This window comes from Triturus cristatus, chromosome 6 (assembly GCF_964204655.1).
Source record: "Triturus cristatus chromosome 6, aTriCri1.1, whole genome shotgun sequence".
Classification (NCBI taxonomy): domain Eukaryota; kingdom Metazoa; phylum Chordata; class Amphibia; order Caudata; family Salamandridae; genus Triturus; species Triturus cristatus.
In genome coordinates, this window is record NC_140589.1 from 42,508,710 (window position 1) to 42,526,942 (window position 18,233).

Genomic DNA, 18,233 nt, shown 5'->3' on the forward strand with positions numbered 1-18,233 from the left:
TCAAATTGCCTTCAACGCCTTGTCAGGGGTAGCAAGCGCTATATAAATACATCCTGAGCCATGTGAGCTCAGACTCCAGCTACAGACCCGCAGCAAGGTTCCGAAGCCCTCGCAAATTCTGACAATTTTTATACTTCATGGTATGAGTAATATTGAAACATTTCCTAAAAATACTTATGATAAGGACTAGAGAACAGGCCAGGAACTAAACAGGAAGAGTGGGAGTGACAGGAAATAACATAGGATCTCAACATTTATTGTAAAACACTACAGGGCTGAACTACAACATGCCTAGAAAGAAACCTGAAAGCTGCCAGGGTTCATATTCAAGCTCATTAAGACGATTAATTTAGACCTCCTAAGGGCTCAACATCTATTAATAATCAAACACCTAAAATGTGTAATGATGCATACAAATTTCAAGCAGTATAAAATAACAGTTCATAATTTTCTTAAAATATCAGTGAAAAAACTCTGAAAAAATGTAAATATAGAAAAGATACTTGTTCATTTGTCGGATGAGTAGCTAAGAACACCAAACCATGATGCGTAATATATTAAAACCGTTCCATTAAAGTGAATTAACGATGCTTTCTAACACCACTTAGTGCTGGGCATAAATGGAGTACATGAAAAAGGCTTTGGAGACCTAATTCACACAATTTACAAAGAGCAGAATCTACTGGGGGCTTGCTCCTTGCTGGGAAGGAGACTAGGGGAGGGACCCTATCTGAAGACGCAAGCGAAGGCGTTTCACATTGTGTGATATGAGGAGAGGTATTGTTGTCTTCCGGATAGTAGTGTGAGCTGCAAACCTCCATACATTTTCACATTCCTGCTATTATCTTGGTCATGGCTATAGCTTAGGTTGCCCACCTGGACTTTCAAAAAGTAGCCAGCTGGCCTGGAGGCCATGGTTCTACAATAGCCTCCAGCTCAAAGGACACATTTCTAGAAAACACGCTTTTCCTCCCAGCCCTTTTCTCAAACTTAGATTAAAAAGTGCTGGTAACGAAAGTGCAGGTGCCGCAGGCGCTTACATCCCCAACGGAGCACGCTTGGAAGTGCTTGGAAATAGGTGCTGGTAAGACCAAGTTCAAGTCTCAGAACCTGTACTGGTTTTGCTGAACTCAAAGTGCAAAGTTTCCTTAAAAGCTCCCCTTCGTACAAGGTTAAAAAAGACAGACTATGAACAGGGGGAATTCCAGAGCCTAAGGCCCACATGCATCAAAGCAAAAACCGGTTGCAAACAGGCAGATTCTCAGAATCTGCCCCTTGACCGGTACTTTTGCATTTGGGATGCATCATCCCAAATGCAAAAATCGCAATTTAAGTAATCTCTAAATTGCGATTACTTAAATTGCGATTGCATTTAAGGAATCCCAAATTGAGATTCCTTAAATGCAATGCATTAAAGTAAAATACCTAGCGATTTCGCTAATAGGGGGCGCAAATTACCATGAAGTTGAACTTCATGGTAATTTGCAAAAACTTTGAAAAATGCACTAAAGTGCATTTTTCAAAGTTCCATTTTACACACACACATGCCCTTGGGGCATTTGTGTGTGCAAGATGTATTCATATGCAGATTTCAGGGGTGCAACAGGGTGTCCTTTTGACACCCTGGCACCCTTGAAATTGTATTCTCAATTTGCAATTCTCTAATTAAGAATCGGAAATTGAGAATGTCTGCCCATTCATTCCTATGGGCCTCTAGGCCCATAGGAATGAATGGGGAGGTATTCCTTAATTGCGACTCGCAATTTGCGAGTCGCAATTAAGGAATGTTTAGAAATCGCTATTTTTTAAGCAATTTCTACATGCATAGCCTTTTGCTATTCCTCATTAGCGCATCCTTATTTTTCGCTAATAAGGAATCGCAAATGGCATTGTTGATGCATGTGCCAGTATGTCAGTTGCAGGAATTGTTGCTCTATATATTTCTAGCAAATCATTACAATGTCTCTTTTCCAAAGCATAATAAACATTTTGGAGAGCACCTGCGTGGGCCAAGGCTTATCCCGAATTGGAAAAATGCAACTTGCGGGAGAGGTTGCGCGCACAGGCAGTGGCGGCTGGCAAGGAACAGGGGTGGCGGGGTGGGCGGGGAACAATTTAAAACAAACAAAAACACATACCAATTGCCGGCTGTCATCTCTCCTCAACTTCTATCCCTTCCCACGCCGCCTTCGCCTCGGCTTTGGCAGAAGCAGGAAGCACACTGGCTCCCTCCCCTAAGCCAATCACAATGCTGCAATGCAGAGTTGTGATTGGTCTGAGCGCCGTAGTTCACCGCTCAGACGGGGAACGGGAGCTTCTGCATGTTCCTCACCAGGCTGTGTAATGCAGCCTGGTTGGGAACATGCAAAGTGTGCATGAATGTTTGGCCGCCCAAGAGGGCTGGCCAAGCAGTGATGCGCACTTAGTAACCGCTCCTCCCCCTGTTACCCCAGCCCACCCTAACCTAGCCCCATGGTGAAAAATAAAATGATAACAGAGTTAATATCACTTTATTTTTCTGTCTCCTGCTCTAAGAGCAGTGGGGTGACGCTCCTCCGCCTTAGTGGAGGATCTGCCGCTCCTCCACCTTAGCGGAGGATCTGCCGTGCACAAAGGATTTTCCCAAATAAAGATAGTTATTAACAAACTCCTCTTTTTCTGGGTCCCTGTACCAATTAAACTTTAACCCATTGTTCGTTCCCTGAAGACCAGCACCGTAGATTTTGCAACATTTCTCTTTAGAAAGTGGCTTTCAGCATAAGCGCATCATTCTTGCAGGTTTCTATGTAGACCGCGTGGGTTCGATTAAACAGAACAATCTGGGCCGCCTATAGAAGGCGATGAACTGGACGGTGCCCAGCTTTGGAGGGAAGTTCTTCAAATGGTGACATTTCGGCGGAAAATCAGACACATGTAACAACAACAATAACAGCGCTCATAAACACCCCTGCTTTTCAGCCCATTATGCGTTGGATTAATTGAGAGAGAGACCTGTATCCCCCCCCCTAATAAACCCCTACAGCATGCAGAGGGATACAACGCTATGACCAGCCTCAGTAGGGTCATGAAAATGCCCAGTGCCAGTAATTTATGCCATAAAATAGATCTGTCGATGCGATCAAAGGCGTTGGAAAAATCAATAAAAGCAGTATAGATCACGACATATTCCACAACATATCTGTCCAGAATCGTCTCTAATACTGCAATATTATCAATCACCGATCGATGTGCCCTGAAGCCAGACTGTCCTAACGGAGGGATGCCAGCCCCATAGACCCAAGTTTCTACGTCTAAGATCCCAGTGCAGAGATCTTTCCTACTGCATCTAAAAGGGCAGGTTGTAGCTCAGTTCCTGGGTGTGTTTTACAGCGCTTTTTGTGGGGGGAATGAGGGGGGGGGGGGGTACAACAATGCTCCCTTGTTAAGATTTTAGTGTGGCCAAGTCTCACAGCAATGTTTACACAAGGGCCCCAGCATCTTGGCCCATAGGCCAGCATCCTTTATGCACCGCTACCAGAATTCCATCCGGACCCATGGCTGCTGAGAGTCGCGCCTTCTTTATGTAAACAATTATTAGCTCCACTGATTGGCAGGTGATATTTATGCAAAATATGTTCCTGAGGAGAAGGGACTTGTGCCTTTATTTTGCTTTTAGAGATCCGACATATAGCCCACCCAGTCGCGGACAGGTACAGAACTTGCTGACACTTTTATTTTTGACCCACAATATTGGGCCGCCATATGTCCAGTATTGCTGTACATTTGTCTCTTGAGCAGCTCGCTGTAGATGGCACCAATTCAGATCAAATTGATGGGTTTTTGGTGCTACACAAACCCTCTTTCATTTTTCCTCGAGTATTTAGCTCTTTTAAAAGTGACACATCTGTTCTGTCTCCCCATGTTGTTGTAGAGTGTAAGTGATCTTTTTCGCCTTCTTTCATATGCTGGACTAGAGCATTCATTAGCAGTTCATAGGAACATAATGCTTAATTTGAGCCAATGGTTACCGGTACTGGGCACCAGCACTTAATTGTTAACACTGGAACTTGTGACAGACTGCCACAAGATGGTGCTGTCTGGCTAATTTAGAGATGACCACAGCAACAGTTAATTATTATTTCAAAATACATAAAAAAATGACTATTACCTGCAGCTGAAACCATTCTTATAGCTTTGGGGCCCTCGAACAGTCCGAACTGACACACTTGTAGGCGTGTGATGGTTAGTAGTTGTGTTGTTACTATTATCGGCAGCATGGGAGGGGCAATGAGTGGTGCAGACTGCAGTGGCCTCCTGACGAGAGCCCTGGCACTTATTTATTTACAAATGAAGCACTCGAAGAACCTATAGGATGAGCAGTTACCACATTATGGAATGGTATTTCAAAAGAAGACCTTCAATTGCTAAAGAAAGTTAGATTTCGGGGGCTCCAGTAGAGACAAGCCTTTTCCACTTCTATGTCGACTATGGTGGTGCCTGTCGACTATGGTGGTGCCTGTCGACTATGGTGGTGTCTGTCGACTATGGTGGTGCCTGTTGACTATGATGGTGCCTGTCGACAATGGTGGTGCCTGTCGACAATGGTGGTGCTTGTCGACTATGGTGGTGCCTGTTTCTAAGCACCAATCCAAGACTTTATCGAGAGGAAGGTCTATTTTTATTTGAAGGGGTCACGGCCACTGAGCTCTGCCTTTTTAACCATCATTTCTTGTATGAGGGTAAACCAGGGTAGGATACACTCGTATAATCGATTATGGAATGGAATGGAATGGAAAAACATTTGTAGAGCGCATGGCTACCCGGAAGCATCCCAGCGCTAGTACCGACATCAGAGGGAGGAAGACAGAGCTTACGGAAAAAGATACGTTTTTATTTGTCTCCGGAAGGACATGTGATCAGAGGTGGTACGTAGATGCAGGGGCAGGCCATTCCAGAGTCTGGGTGCATTGTAGGAAAAAAGTCTGCCGCCACTTCTGGCCTTTTTTATCCTGGGAACCTCAATCAGATGCAGGTCATCTGATCTGAGTCTACGATTGGCTCTGTATGGGCAAATAAGGTTAGAGATAGATGGAGGACCAAGTCCCTGCATAGGTTTGTGCACTAGGCATAGTGATTTAAACTTGATACGTTCCTGCACTGGGAGCATATGAAGGGCTCGAGGAGCCGGTACTGCTGACAGTCTATTAGGGACTCTTAATAGGAGCCTTGCTGCGCTATTTTGTACTGATTGAAGTTTCTTGATTACTGAGAGGGGGAGCCCAGGTACAGGGCATTACCATAATCCAGCCTAGAAAGAATTAATGACTGAATCATTACTTTCCTAGGCAATGGAGGGAGCAAAGGTAAAACTTTTCGGGCCATTTTGAGTAGGCCGAAACAGAGGGCTGCTGTTTTCCTCGCTTGAGTTTTTAGGCTTAGGTCCTGATCCAGCCATACCCCTAAACTCTTTATTTCTAATTTTGGAGTGGGGGCTGGGCCCATGCATAGTGGCCATAACTTAGAGGGAGTATAGTGAAGGGAGTTACCCAAAACCATAATCTCAGTTTTCTCCCCGTTAAGCCTGAGTTGTGAATCGTCCATCCAGCTTGAAATGTCTTTCAGGCAGGCATGGATGGTGTGGAATTCTTGGTTAGTTTGAGTTAGTCCGACCACTAGCTGGGTGTCATCAGCATAGGTAATAATGCGGATGCCATGGGGTTCTACCTTGGCTGCCAGGGGGGACATATATACGTTAAACAACGTCGGGCTAAGAGAGGAGCCCTGAGGTACCCCGTTCGGCAGCTGTATGGGTTTGGAAACCACATTGTCATTGAAGACTTGAAAGGTTCTCTCCTCCAAAAAGGAGGATAGCCAGCGGAGTGCTGTGCCCCTGATACCAATGTTCCTTAGCCGCCGGATCAATGTCCAGTGACTCACCGTATCAAAGGCGGCGCTCAGGTCTAGGAGAATAATGGCAGCTGACCCTCCAGAATCCAAGATCTTTTTGCTTTCCTCCATCACTGCCAAAAGCGCCGTCTCAGTACCTTGGCGTGGGCGGAAGCCAGTCTGGGAGGGGTGGAGGAGGCCATGTTCTTCAAGAAAACCTGACAGCGTGCTATTAACAAGTTTTTCAGTGATCTTGCTAATGGGAGGGAGGAGAGAGATGGGCCGGTAGTTGCCTGAGTCAGAGGGATCCAGGTTGGGTTTCTTTAACAAAGCCTTTACCCTCGCCTCTTTCCACCTAGGTGGAACTACTCCAGTGGTAAGTGAGGAGTTAATCAGATTTATTATGTGTGGGGCTATAATGGGTGTGACTTGCTTTAGAATGTTCATAGGTGCTGGATCAGCTGGGGAGCCGCTTTTAAGCGTGGTCCATAGGGAGTCGAAAATTTCCTGAGTTACCAAAGGAAATTCTTTCAGAGTGAGGTCAGTTTGAGGGTCCAAATAAGTGAGAGGAGTGGGGTCTTCCTCTATCTTAATCGGAAGAGATTTTACAATATGCTGGACTTTGTTGCTAAAAAATTCGGCGAGTTTATTACAATGTTTGCCGGAAATATCGGGGGCAGCTCTAGGCGGAGGGAGTTTAAGAAAACTCTTTATAATCTTAAGAGTTTCTCTCGAAGAATTGGGTGCCGCTAGAATTTTCTTTTAAAAAAATAGAGCATGGGCTTTCCTTAGTTCTTTTTTATAGGTGCTGATAGATAGTCTGTATTCCTGTTTTTTTAGTGGTAGGAAGTCTTATCTCCATTGTCTTTCTTTGACTTTACATTGCTGCTTAAGGATACGTAGTTCAGGAGTGAACCAAGGTGTATCTCGTGTCCCTACAGGCTTCTTTATCCCAGATTTAGGAAGGACCGTGTTAAGTGAGTGCTCAGTCCAATGGTTGAAATCCTCGTTAGCCTGAATGGGGCATAGGGATATGGAGGGTTTACCTCTTACCAGTTCCTGAGACCACTTGTCCAAAGAAAGCTTATTCCAGCGGCGGCCAAGTGTCCAGGAAGGTTGTATCTTGGGCTTGGCTGTTTGAGGAGACCAAAGGAGTTTTATGAGAGAGTGGTCTGTCCAGGGGAGCGGGGTGGATTCACTCCCCTCCAGATCTGGTAGGTTAGAGAATACTTGATCAATTAAGTGTCCTCCAATGTGAGTAGGTTTTTTAATTAAGGGGGAAAGATTAAGGGAGGAAAGATCATTAGAGAGCTCGGCGGCATTAGTGGCCAGGGGCGCATCAAATTGGAGATTAAAATCTCCCAAGATGGTGAATCGATTATCGCAGCCTTTGGGGCCACCTCTGGTTGCCTTTGCTGGAACCTCGGGTGGTTGCCGCATTCCATTCAGAACAACGTCACCCAATGGTGTCAGTTCATTCAAGAGATCTCCACGCGTGTCAGCTCTACTGTGACTGGAGAATGATGGTGCCGGAATGTTCCATCTGTCCTCTAATTCTGCCATCCCATAGGATTGCACTGATTTATTTGAAACGTTAGCATTCAAGTCGCCTACAATTATAACCCGAGTGACCTTTTCGTAACCCAATATTTGATTTATAGACTCAAATACTTTAATGACATTTTCACCATTCTGATTGCCTTATGGTATGTAAACCTTAAAGAAAAGTATCCGGCCCCTTTCATTCCCTTCCCCCCATGGAAAGTCAATCCTTAAACACTGCAAGAAGGTAGTATGATAAACCATTGGATGGCTAGTCCAATCTCCTCTGGGCATTCATAGGACAGCGATGCCCCCTTTTGCGTGGCTTCTCGGGGACTCTGAGGGTATGCATTGTAGACAGATGATGGGGGTCTTCTGTTCCCTCAAAGAAGCTGTTTGTGAATGATCCTTCCCGGCCAGAGTCCAGGAACTCAAGGATAGTTAGCGTTAAACATGCTGCTGTGGGTGGACTCTGCTCTTACTGTCCAACGCTCCGGCAGGCCAGGATCTTGAGCAGACTCATTGTAAGGGTTGGGGTCTGGATTTGAACCATAGGTTTTTATTCATCTGCCAGATTTAGAAACTCCCACCCTCACCATAGGGGCCAAATTCTGCAGGACACAGACTCTCCCAGAGGGTTCTTGGATTCCAAGCCAAGCGTTTCTTTTTTTGTATTTCAATTCTTTATTAATTTTCCAAATTGAGGCAAATAATGGTCGTCAGTCAAATGCCATGATATAACACAAAATACTGTTGGTACATAAAAGCATAAGCAACACGGTAACAGGAAAGGAACGCCAGAAACACTTTTCAAGGACCATACACAGGTGATAGGTCGACTCATCACAATATAAATGTATGGGACGATACACAGGAGCCCCTATGCACAGACGTGGGACAGTTTCTAAAGGGTGATGGACACTCGGTCTCCATCGCACAAGACAAGCGTGTCGAGGTCGTCTTTCCTCACCTCCTCACCTACATTGTGTTCTGTTATTAGGAAGTTAGAACAATTTTTTCTAAAAAAAAGTCTACATCCTCTGTTATAATATCTGGAAGTAACCTTGACCAGAGGTGCCTCTTAAGGGAATAATCGTTTTTGTCCAGAAAGGAGACTCTCTCTATTGGCGCTGAGATTAAGTATTCTAATCGGAGTAACACATTTAGAAAACTCAATATTTTTGTTCTATTTAGTGGGCCAAATTCTCTAGAGAACAGAGACCAAAAATGAATAATATTACTGGTTAACAACCCCTATCAAAAGCGGAATCCATGCCTCTCAATGTGAGGCCGACTTGAAGAAAATGCACTGACGCCTTCAGGGCCTCGTTTACACAAGTCCTGCGTCGTCGCAACGTCACTTTTATTGACGCTTCGGCGTGCAGGCCGCTCTGCCATATCTATGAGGGACACAAACCCACACTGAGCGGCTTTGCATGGCCTCATAGATAAGGAGTAAGGTAAGGCTGCACAGAGCACTGCGTTGCCTTACTCTGCGCTAGGGGGGCGTCCCATGCGCATTGCGGTGGGCGCTATCATGCAACACCCATGGATTAGGACACTTCCCCAGATTTACAACGTCACGTAAACCGCAGGCAGTGCCAAAAACCTACACCTCCCCAGAGCAGGCATAACAAGGAGGAATCTCTGCATTTCTCCTCATTTTTCCTCTTTCCATGAGTGCGACATTCTGCAGCACACGTAGTACGAGGAAGACACCTCCATGGATTGTTGCTGCGGACGAAGGAGTCCCTTCCTGCACATAAACAATTCTGCAACAACGTGGGCACCCGTGCATCATGGTGCAAGGGTGCCTGCCTTGTCACTAGGCACCAAATTGTGCGCCTGTACAGGCAGAAAGGACGGGAATGAACTGTAGCTTGTAAATACGGTGTGTGCTTTCATGCCCTTTCGAATTGGCGTAGGGCAGCGCAGCAAAAGGACTTGCGGCGCTGCCCCCTGCCAATGTTTTGTAAATGAGGCCCTGTAGGTTACTGAACTTATGAGATGCACATTGTTGTACGATTAACACATTGGTAAATTGGAGAGATACGAATGGAAGCAGTTTGACCGAATGAGCCCACCTTTGAGTTTGATGTGTGGCAATGAATACAGGCTGGATTCGTACCCACACCGTGATGTTTCGTGGATTCTCTTCTAACTCCTTGCGGGTGTCCGATGGACGCCTGGTGCCATGAGGTTAGGTCTTCGTGGTCTACCATGATTGATAAGCAATCTTTGTAACATGTATGCTGCTGTCCCTGTAAACACAGGAACCTGAAGCTGCTGGGATCTCACTGAAAGGACAAGCCCCTCCTTTTTAGGCTTTCTCCCCCAGGGGTCGCGATGTCAAACAGTCCAGCTTTGGTGGGGGTAGAACATCTAGTTGAGGTAGGACATGTTACAATCTAAATAAATCCTTTTCCCAATTAATTGTATTGTAAGTAAGCCTTGTCTTGCTATGAAGAAGACATGCTCAGAACCTTCCAGACGTTCTGTGGTACAAACCTCACTGTGTTTGAACTCTGGGAGTATGTTCATGCCACCTCAGCAGGTGGAGAAGGAACACAAGAATGTAGCCAAGTACAAAGTCTCTGTTGTCAAGGGACTGGTGCCTCCATATCTGATTGTCCTGAAACCTCCTTTGATTGTTCAGGAACTCTCAGAGGAGTTCAGGGTCACCACAGCCCGCCGGGACCTTGGGGCCGTGGTGGAACCACCGTCCGTGGCACTGCTCCACAGGGGCGCGTGGAGACCAGGGAACATCAGGTTGGTCTTCGAAGGTTCAAGCGCTCAGGTGGTTATGCTGTGCTGTGCAGTCCTGCAGTGGGGGCAGAGTGCTGCTGGCGGAGAGTCTTGCTTGCTTCAGCGATGGACACAGTTGTGACGGAGAGATAGTGTCTTCTTCCTGTGATGGTCCAAGGCGTGCCGGAGAGATAGTGTCTTCCTCGTGTGATGGTTCCAGGCGTGCCGGAGAGATAGTGTCTTCCTCGGATGATGGTCCCAGGCGTGCCAGAGAAATAGTGTCTTCCTCGTGTGATGCTCCCAGGCGTGCCGGAGAGATAGTGTCTTCCTCGTGTGATGGTCCCAGGCGTGCCGGAGAGATAGTGCCTTCCTCGTGTGATGGTCGCAGGCGTGCCGGAGAGATAGTGTCTTCCTCGTGTGATGGTCCCAGGCGTGCCGGAGAGATAGTGCCTTCCTCGTGTGATGGTCGCAGGCGTGCCGGAGAGATAGTGTCTTCCTCGTGTGATGGTCGCAGGCCTGCCGGAGAAATAGTGTCTTCCTCGTGTGATGGTCCCAGGCGTGCCGGGGAGATAGTGTCTTCCTCGTGTGATGGTCGCAGGCGTGCCGGAGAGATAGTGTCTTCGTCGTGTGATGGTTGCAGGCGTGCCGGAGAGAAAGTGTCTTCCTCGTAGCTAGTACGGTCGCGTTGAGAGGTGCCATCTCTCACGTACAGCTCAGGTGGTGATGTTCAGAGGGTGAAGAACTACCATAGGGAGCGACACTCACGGGGTTACACGTGGTCCTCACTACACCCATACATGTAACAGTCTCCCATGCATGTGCATGCCCCTGCAGAGACCTGCTGCGCATGTTTAAGTGTCTGCGGAGGCGCACCCCGCTACATGCATGTGTCTCTATCAGCGTCCTGTGCCTGTGTATGCCCCGACATAGCCCTACCCTGCAAAGACCTGCTGCGCCTGTTTATATGTCTGCAGAGACCTACACAGCTACATGCACATGTGTCTAAAGCAGCTTCCTGTGCCATTGCATGCCTCTACAGAGTCCTAACCTGAAGAGCCCTGCGGCACCTCTGCATGTACCTGTGCACGCGTCATTAGAACCCTCCCCTACCTGCGCCTCAGGAAGATCTATGCCACTGTATGTACGTGTGTCTCCAACAGCCTCCTGTGTATGTGTCATGAGACGCCTCACCTACATGTGTCTGGAGAGGTGAGCACTAGTGTATGTACATGTGTCTTCAGCAGCCTCCTGTGCATGTGTCATGAGACGCCTCACGTTCATGTGTCTGTTAGGAGAGATGTGCTCAGTTATGTGTACTTGTGTCTCCAACAGCCTCCTGTGCATGTCATGAGATGCCTCACGTTCATGTGTCTGTCAGGAGAGATATGCTCCATTTTGTGTACTTGTGTCTCCGGCAGTCTCCTGTGTATGCGTCATGAGACGCCTCACCTACATGTGTCTGAAGAGGTCTGTGCCGCTGTATGTACGTGTGTCTCCAACAGCCTCCTGTGCATGTGTCATGAGACGCCTCACGTTCATATGTCTGTCAGGAGAGATGTGCTGTGTTATGTGCACTTGTGTCTCCAACAGCCTCCTGTGCATGTCATGAGATGCCTCACGTTCATGTGTCTGTCAGGAGAGATATGCTCCATTTTGTGTACTTGTGGCTCCGGCAGTCTCCTGTGTTTTGCGTCATGAGACGCCTCACCTACATGTGTCTGAAGAGGTCTGTGCCGCTGTATGTACGTGTGTCTCCAAGAGCCTCCTGTGCATGTGTCATGAGACGCCTCACGTTCATGTGTCTGGAGAGGTCTGTGCTGCTGTATGTACGTGTGTCTCCAACAGCCTCCTGTGCATGTGTCATGAGACGCCTCACGTTCATGTGTCTGGAGAGGTCTGTGCCGCTGTATGTACGTGTATCTCCAACAGCCTCCTGTGCATGTGTCATGAGACGTCTCACATTCATGTGTCTGTCTGGAGAGATGTGCTCCGTTATATGTATTTGTGTCTCTGGCAGCGTCCTGTGCATGTGCCATTAGACGCCTCATCCACAGATGTCTGGAGATGTGAGACCAGTATGTGTGTGTGAGTCTCCAGCAGTGCATGCGTCCTGAGACGCCTCACCTACATGTGTCTGGAGAGGTGAGCACTAGTGTATGTGCGTGTGTCTTCAGCAGCCTCCTGTGCATGCACCATGAGACGCCTCACCTACATGTGTCTGGAGTGGTGAGCACTAGTGTATGTGCGTGTGTCTTCAGCAGCCTCCTGTGCATGCACCATGAGACGCCTCACCTACATGTGTCTGGAGAGGTGAGCACTAGTGTATGTGCGTGTGTCTTCAGCAGCCTCCTGTGCATGCACCATGAGACGCCTCACCTACATGTGTCTGGAGAGGTGAGCACTAGTGTATGTGCGTGTGTCTTCAGCAGCCTCCTGTGCATGCGTCCTGAGACGCCTCACCTACATGTGTCTGGAGTGGTGAGCACTAGTGTATGTGCGTGTGTCTTCAGCAGCCTCCTGTGCATGCGTCCTGAGACGCCTCACCTACATGTGTCTGGAGTGGTGAGCACTAGTGTATGTGCGTGTGTCTTCAGCAGCCTCCTGTGCATGCGTCCTGAGACGCCTCACCTACATGTGTCTGGAGTGGTGAGCACTAGTGTATGTGCGTGTGTCTTCAGCAGCCTCCTGTGCATGCACCATGAGACGCCTCACCTACATGTGTCTGGAGTGGTGAGCACTAGTGTATGTGCGTGTGTCTTTAGCAGCCTCCTGTGCATGCGTCCTGAGACGCCTCACCTACATGTGTCTGGAGTGGTGAGCACTAGTGTATGTGCGTGTGTCTTCAGCAGCCTCCTGTGCATGCGTCCTGAGACGCCTCACCTACATGTGTCTAGAGAGGTGAGCACTAGTGTATGTGCGTGTGTCTTTAGCAGCCTCCTGTGCATGCATCCTGAGACGCCTCACCTACATGTGTCTAGAGAGGTGAGCACTAGTGTATGTGCGTGTGTCTTCAGCAGCCTCCTGTGCATGCGTCCTGAGACGCCTCACCTACATGTGTCTGGAGAGGTGAGCACTAGTGTATGTGCGTGTGTCTTCAGCAGCCTCCTGTGCATGCACCATGAGACGCCTCACCTACATGTGTCTGGAGTGGTGAGCACTAGTGTATGTGCGTGTGTCTTCAGCAGCCTCCTGTGCATGCGTCCTGAGACGCCTCACCTACATGTGTCTGGAGTGGTGAGCACTAGTGTATGTGCGTGTGTCTTCAGCAGCCTCCTGTGCATGCGTCCTGAGACGCCTCACCTACATGTGTCTGGAGTGGTGAGCACTAGTGTATGTGCGTGTGTCTTCAGCAGCCTCCTGTGCATGCGTCCTGAGACGCCTCACCTACATGTGTCTGGAGTGGTGAGCACTAGTGTATGTGCGTGTGTCTTCAGCAGCCTCCTGTGCATGCACCATGAGACGCCTCACCTACATGTGTCTGGAGTGGTGAGCACTAGTGTATGTGCGTGTGTCTTCAGCAGCCTCCTGTGCATGCACCATGAGACGCCTCACCTACATGTGTCTGGAGAGGTGAGCACTAGTGTATGTGCGTGTGTCTTCAGCAGCCTCCTGTGCATGCACCATGAGACGCCTCACCTACATGTGTCTGGAGTGGTGAGCACTAGTGTATGTGCGTGTGTCTTCAGCAGCCTCCTGTGCATGCGTCCTGAGACGCCTCACCTACATGTGTCTGGAGAGGTGAGCACTAGTGTATGTGCGTGTGTCTTCAGCAGCCTCCTGTGCATGCACCATGAGACGCCTCACCTACATGTGTCTGGAGTGGTGAGCACTAGTGTATGTGCGTGTGTCTTTAGCAGCCTCCTGTTCATGCGTCCTGAGACGCCTCACCTACATGTGTCTAGAGAGGTGAGCACTAGTGTATGTGCGTGTGTCTTTAGCAGCCTCCTGTGCATGCGTCCTGAGACGCCTCACCTACATGTGTCTGGAGAGGTGAGCACTAGTGTATGTGCGTGTGTCTTCAGCAGCCTCCTGTGCATGCGTCCTGAGACGCCTCACCTACATGTGTCTGGAGTGGTGAGCACTAGTGTATGTGCATGTGTCTTCAGCAGCCTCCTGTGCATGCGTCCTGAGACGCCTCACCTACATGTGTCTGGAGTGGTGAGCACTAGTGTATGTGCGTGTGTCTTCAGCAGCCTCCTGTGCATGCGTCCTGAGACGCCTCACCTACATGTGTCTGGAGAGGTGAGCACTAGTGTATGTGCGTGTGTCTCCAAGAGCGTCCTGTGCATGCGTCCTGAGACGCCTCACCTACATGTGTCTGGAGAGGTGAGCACTAGTGTATGTGCGTGTGTCTCCAAGAGCCTCCTGTGCATGCGTCCTGAGACGCCTCACCTACATGTGTCTGGAGTGGTGAGCACTAGTGTATGTGCGTGTGTCTTCAGCAGCCTCCTGTGCATGCGTCCTGAGACGCCTCACCTACATGTGTCTGGAGAGGTGAGCACTAGTGTATGTGCGTGTGTCTTCAGCAGCCTCCTGTGCATGCGTCCTGAGACGCCTCACCTACATGTGTCTAGAGAGGTGAGCACTAGTGTATGTGCGTGTGTCTTCAGCAGCCTCCTGTGCATGCGTCCTGAGACGCCTCACCTACATGTGTCTGGAGTGGTGAGCACTAGTGTATGTGCGTGTGTCTTCAGCAGCCTCCTGTGCATGCGTCCTGAGACGCCTCACCTACATGTGTCTGGAGTGGTGAGCACTAGTGTATGTGCGTGTGTCTTCAGCAGCCTCCTGTGCATGCGTCCTGAGACGCCTCACCTACATGTGTCTGGAGAGGGGAGCACTAGTGTATGTGCGTGTGTCTCCAAGAGCCTCCTGTGCATGCGTCCTGAGACGCCTCACCTACATGTGTCTGGAGAGGTGAGCACTAGTGTATGTGCGTGTGTCTCCAAGAGCCTCCTGTGCATGCGTCCTGAGACGCTTCACCTACATGTGTCTGGAGAGGTGAGCACTAGTGTATGTGCGTGTGTCTCCAAGAGCCTCCTGTGCATGCACCATGAGACGCCTCACCTACATGTGTCTGGAGAGGTGAGCACTAGTGTATGTGCGTGTGTCTTCAGCAGCCTCCTGTGCATGCACCATGAGACGCCTCACCTACATGTGTCTGGAGTGGTGAGCACTAGTGTATGTGCGTGTGTCTTCAGCAGCCTCCTGTGCATGCACCATGAGACGCCACACCTACATGTGTCTGGAGAGGTGAGCACTAGTGTATGTGCGTGTGTCTTCAGCAGCCTCCTGTGCATGCGTCCTGAGACGCCTCACCTACATGTGTCTGGAGTGGTGAGCACTAGTGTATGTGCGTGTGTCTTCAGCAGCCTCCTGTGCATGCGTCCTGAGACGCCTCACCTACATGTGTCTGGAGTGGTGAGCACTAGTGTATGTGCGTGTGTCTTCAGCAGCCTCCTGTGCATGCACCATGAGACGCCTCACCTACATGTGTCTGGAGTGGTGAGCACTAGTGTATGTGCGTGTGTCTTTAGCAGCCTCCTGTGCATGCGTCCTGAGACGCCTCACCTACATGTGTCTAGAGAGGTGAGCACTAGTGTATGTGCGTGTGTCTTCAGCAGCCTCCTGTGCATGCGTCCTGAGACGCCTCACCTACATGTGTCTGGAGTGGTGAGCACTAGTGTATGTGCGTGTGTCTTCAGCAGCCTCCTGTGCATGCACCATGAGACGCCTCACCTACATGTGTCTGGAGTGGTGAGCACTAGTGTATGTGCGTGTGTCTTCAGCAGCCTCCTGTGCATGCACCATGAGACGCCTCACCTACATGTGTCTGGAGAGGTGAGCACTAGTGTATGTGCGTGTGTCTTCAGCAGCCTCCTGTGTATGTGTCATGAGACGCCTCACCTACATGTGTCTGGAGAGGTGAGCACTAGTGTATGTGCGTGTGTCTTCAGCAGCCTCCTGTGCATGCACCATGAGACGCCTCACCTACATGTGTCTGGAGAGGTGAGCACTAGTGTATGTGCGTGTGTCTTCAGCAGCCTCCTGTGCATGCGTCCTGAGACGCCTCACCTACATGTGTCTGGAGTGGTGAGCACTAGTGTATGTGCGTGTGTCTTCAGCAGCCTCCTGTGCATGCACCATGAGACGCCTCACCTACATGTGTCTGGAGTGGTGAGCACTAGTGTATGTGCGTGTGTCTTCAGCAGCCTCCTGTGCATGCGTCCTGAGACGCCTCACCTACATGTGTCTGGAGTGGTGAGCACTAGTGTATGTGCGTGTGTCTTTAGCAGCCTCCTGTGCATGCGTCCTGAGACGCCTCACCTACATGTGTCTGGAGTGGTGAGCACTAGTGTATGTGCGTGTGTCTTCAGCAGCCTCCTGTGCATGCGTCCTGAGACGCCTCACCTACATGTGTCTGGAGAGGTGAGCACTAGTGTATGTGCGTGTGTCTTTAGCAGCCTCCTGTGCATGCGTCCTGAGACGCCTCACCTACATGTGTCTAGAGAGGTGAGCACTAGTGTATGTGCGTGTGTCTCCAAGAGCCTCCTGTGCATGCGTCCTGAGACGCCTCACCTACATGTGTCTGGAGTGGTGAGCACTAGTGTATGTGCGTGTGTCTTCAGCAGCCTCCTGTGCATGCGTCCTGAGACGCCTCACCTACATGTGTCTGGAGTGGTGAGCACTAGTGTATGTGCGTGTGTCTTCAGCAGCCTCCTGTGCATAGCTGTATGTATGTGTGCCTCCAGTTATGTGGCTTTTTATGGCCTTATAAATATGTGCCCCTTTCACGCAGAAAACTGCATGAAAGGGGGGGTTCCAGGGGCGTTCCTATGGCTTTTTGACACTGCCCCAGATTTACGAGAAATCGTAAGTCTGAGGCAGTGCCAAAAACTCAAGCACCTGGGGAGGTGTAAGGGAGGAGAAATATCTTTATTTTATAAGAGGAGAAAGCCTCTTGTGATTGTTTTGTGCAGAAAGGTTTTCCTTCCTGCACAAAAATAATCATCCCTGCAATGCAGGCACCCTGGCACCATGATGCAAAGGTGCATGTGTTGGTGCGCGGCAGCTCATTGTGCCCCAGCGCAGTGGAAGAGGACAGGAATGCGCCGTATCTGATGAATACGGTGCATTGCTGCCCTTTTCTTTTGCCGTACGGCAGCGCAGTAGCAAGGTCCGCTGCGCTGCCCATCGTCAAAAAACCCGTAAATGATTAGCTCAATTTCTCCTCCTTGAACCCCATGAACGACACATGAACCAATCCTTGTCTGAAAGCAGCACAAGATGCCTCCGCCTGAGCAAGTCATGTCACCCTCAAAAAAGACTTCAAAGCTCTACTCTTTGAACGTCCCCTGGCCTAACCCGCTCCTACCCTCTCACACTCCCACCAAGTACAGACCAACCTCACCAGCACGAAGGATTGATGTCCATCTCCGGGCCCCTGGAACACCCGGGCACAAGTCCTAAAAAAGAAGTGGGGGGACTAACCAAGTTAGGCTGTATGCGAGTGACATCACAGCGTGTGACATCACAGTGCGTGACATCATGGTGTGTAGCCGCACACAGAATCAGAGGAGTGGCGTCACCAAACATGACCTCACAGGAAGTGACATCACAAGAAGTGACATCAGATCTTAAGACCTCACACAGCAGGCGTATCAAGATTACATTTGAGCGCATGACAATATTTCACAAATGAGATTTTGCTTCGAGGTTCGAGTGACACAACCCAAGCGCAAAATCTGTGCCTCAACTTTTACATTTATGTTTTTTAAACTCTGCCAAAAAGAAATTGGCAACAAGGAGAAATGTGGCAGTAAATCTGTTCTGCTTAATTGGTTGCAAAGCCTGCATTTTAAAATACCTTATCATGTTAAGGTACCTGCTGCAGAGATCTTTGCTGCCAACTGAATCTCAGGGAATAATAATACTGGTGAGATAGCTCTGGGGGATAATGTATTTACTGCCGAGATCTTGCTTTGTCTTTTCCCAGTCGTGAAATAAAGTAGCACAGAGGGTTAATACGGCTCCTGCAAAGCTTTTTTAGTGCCTTACGGCTTTTATCACAGAGATTCTTTTGT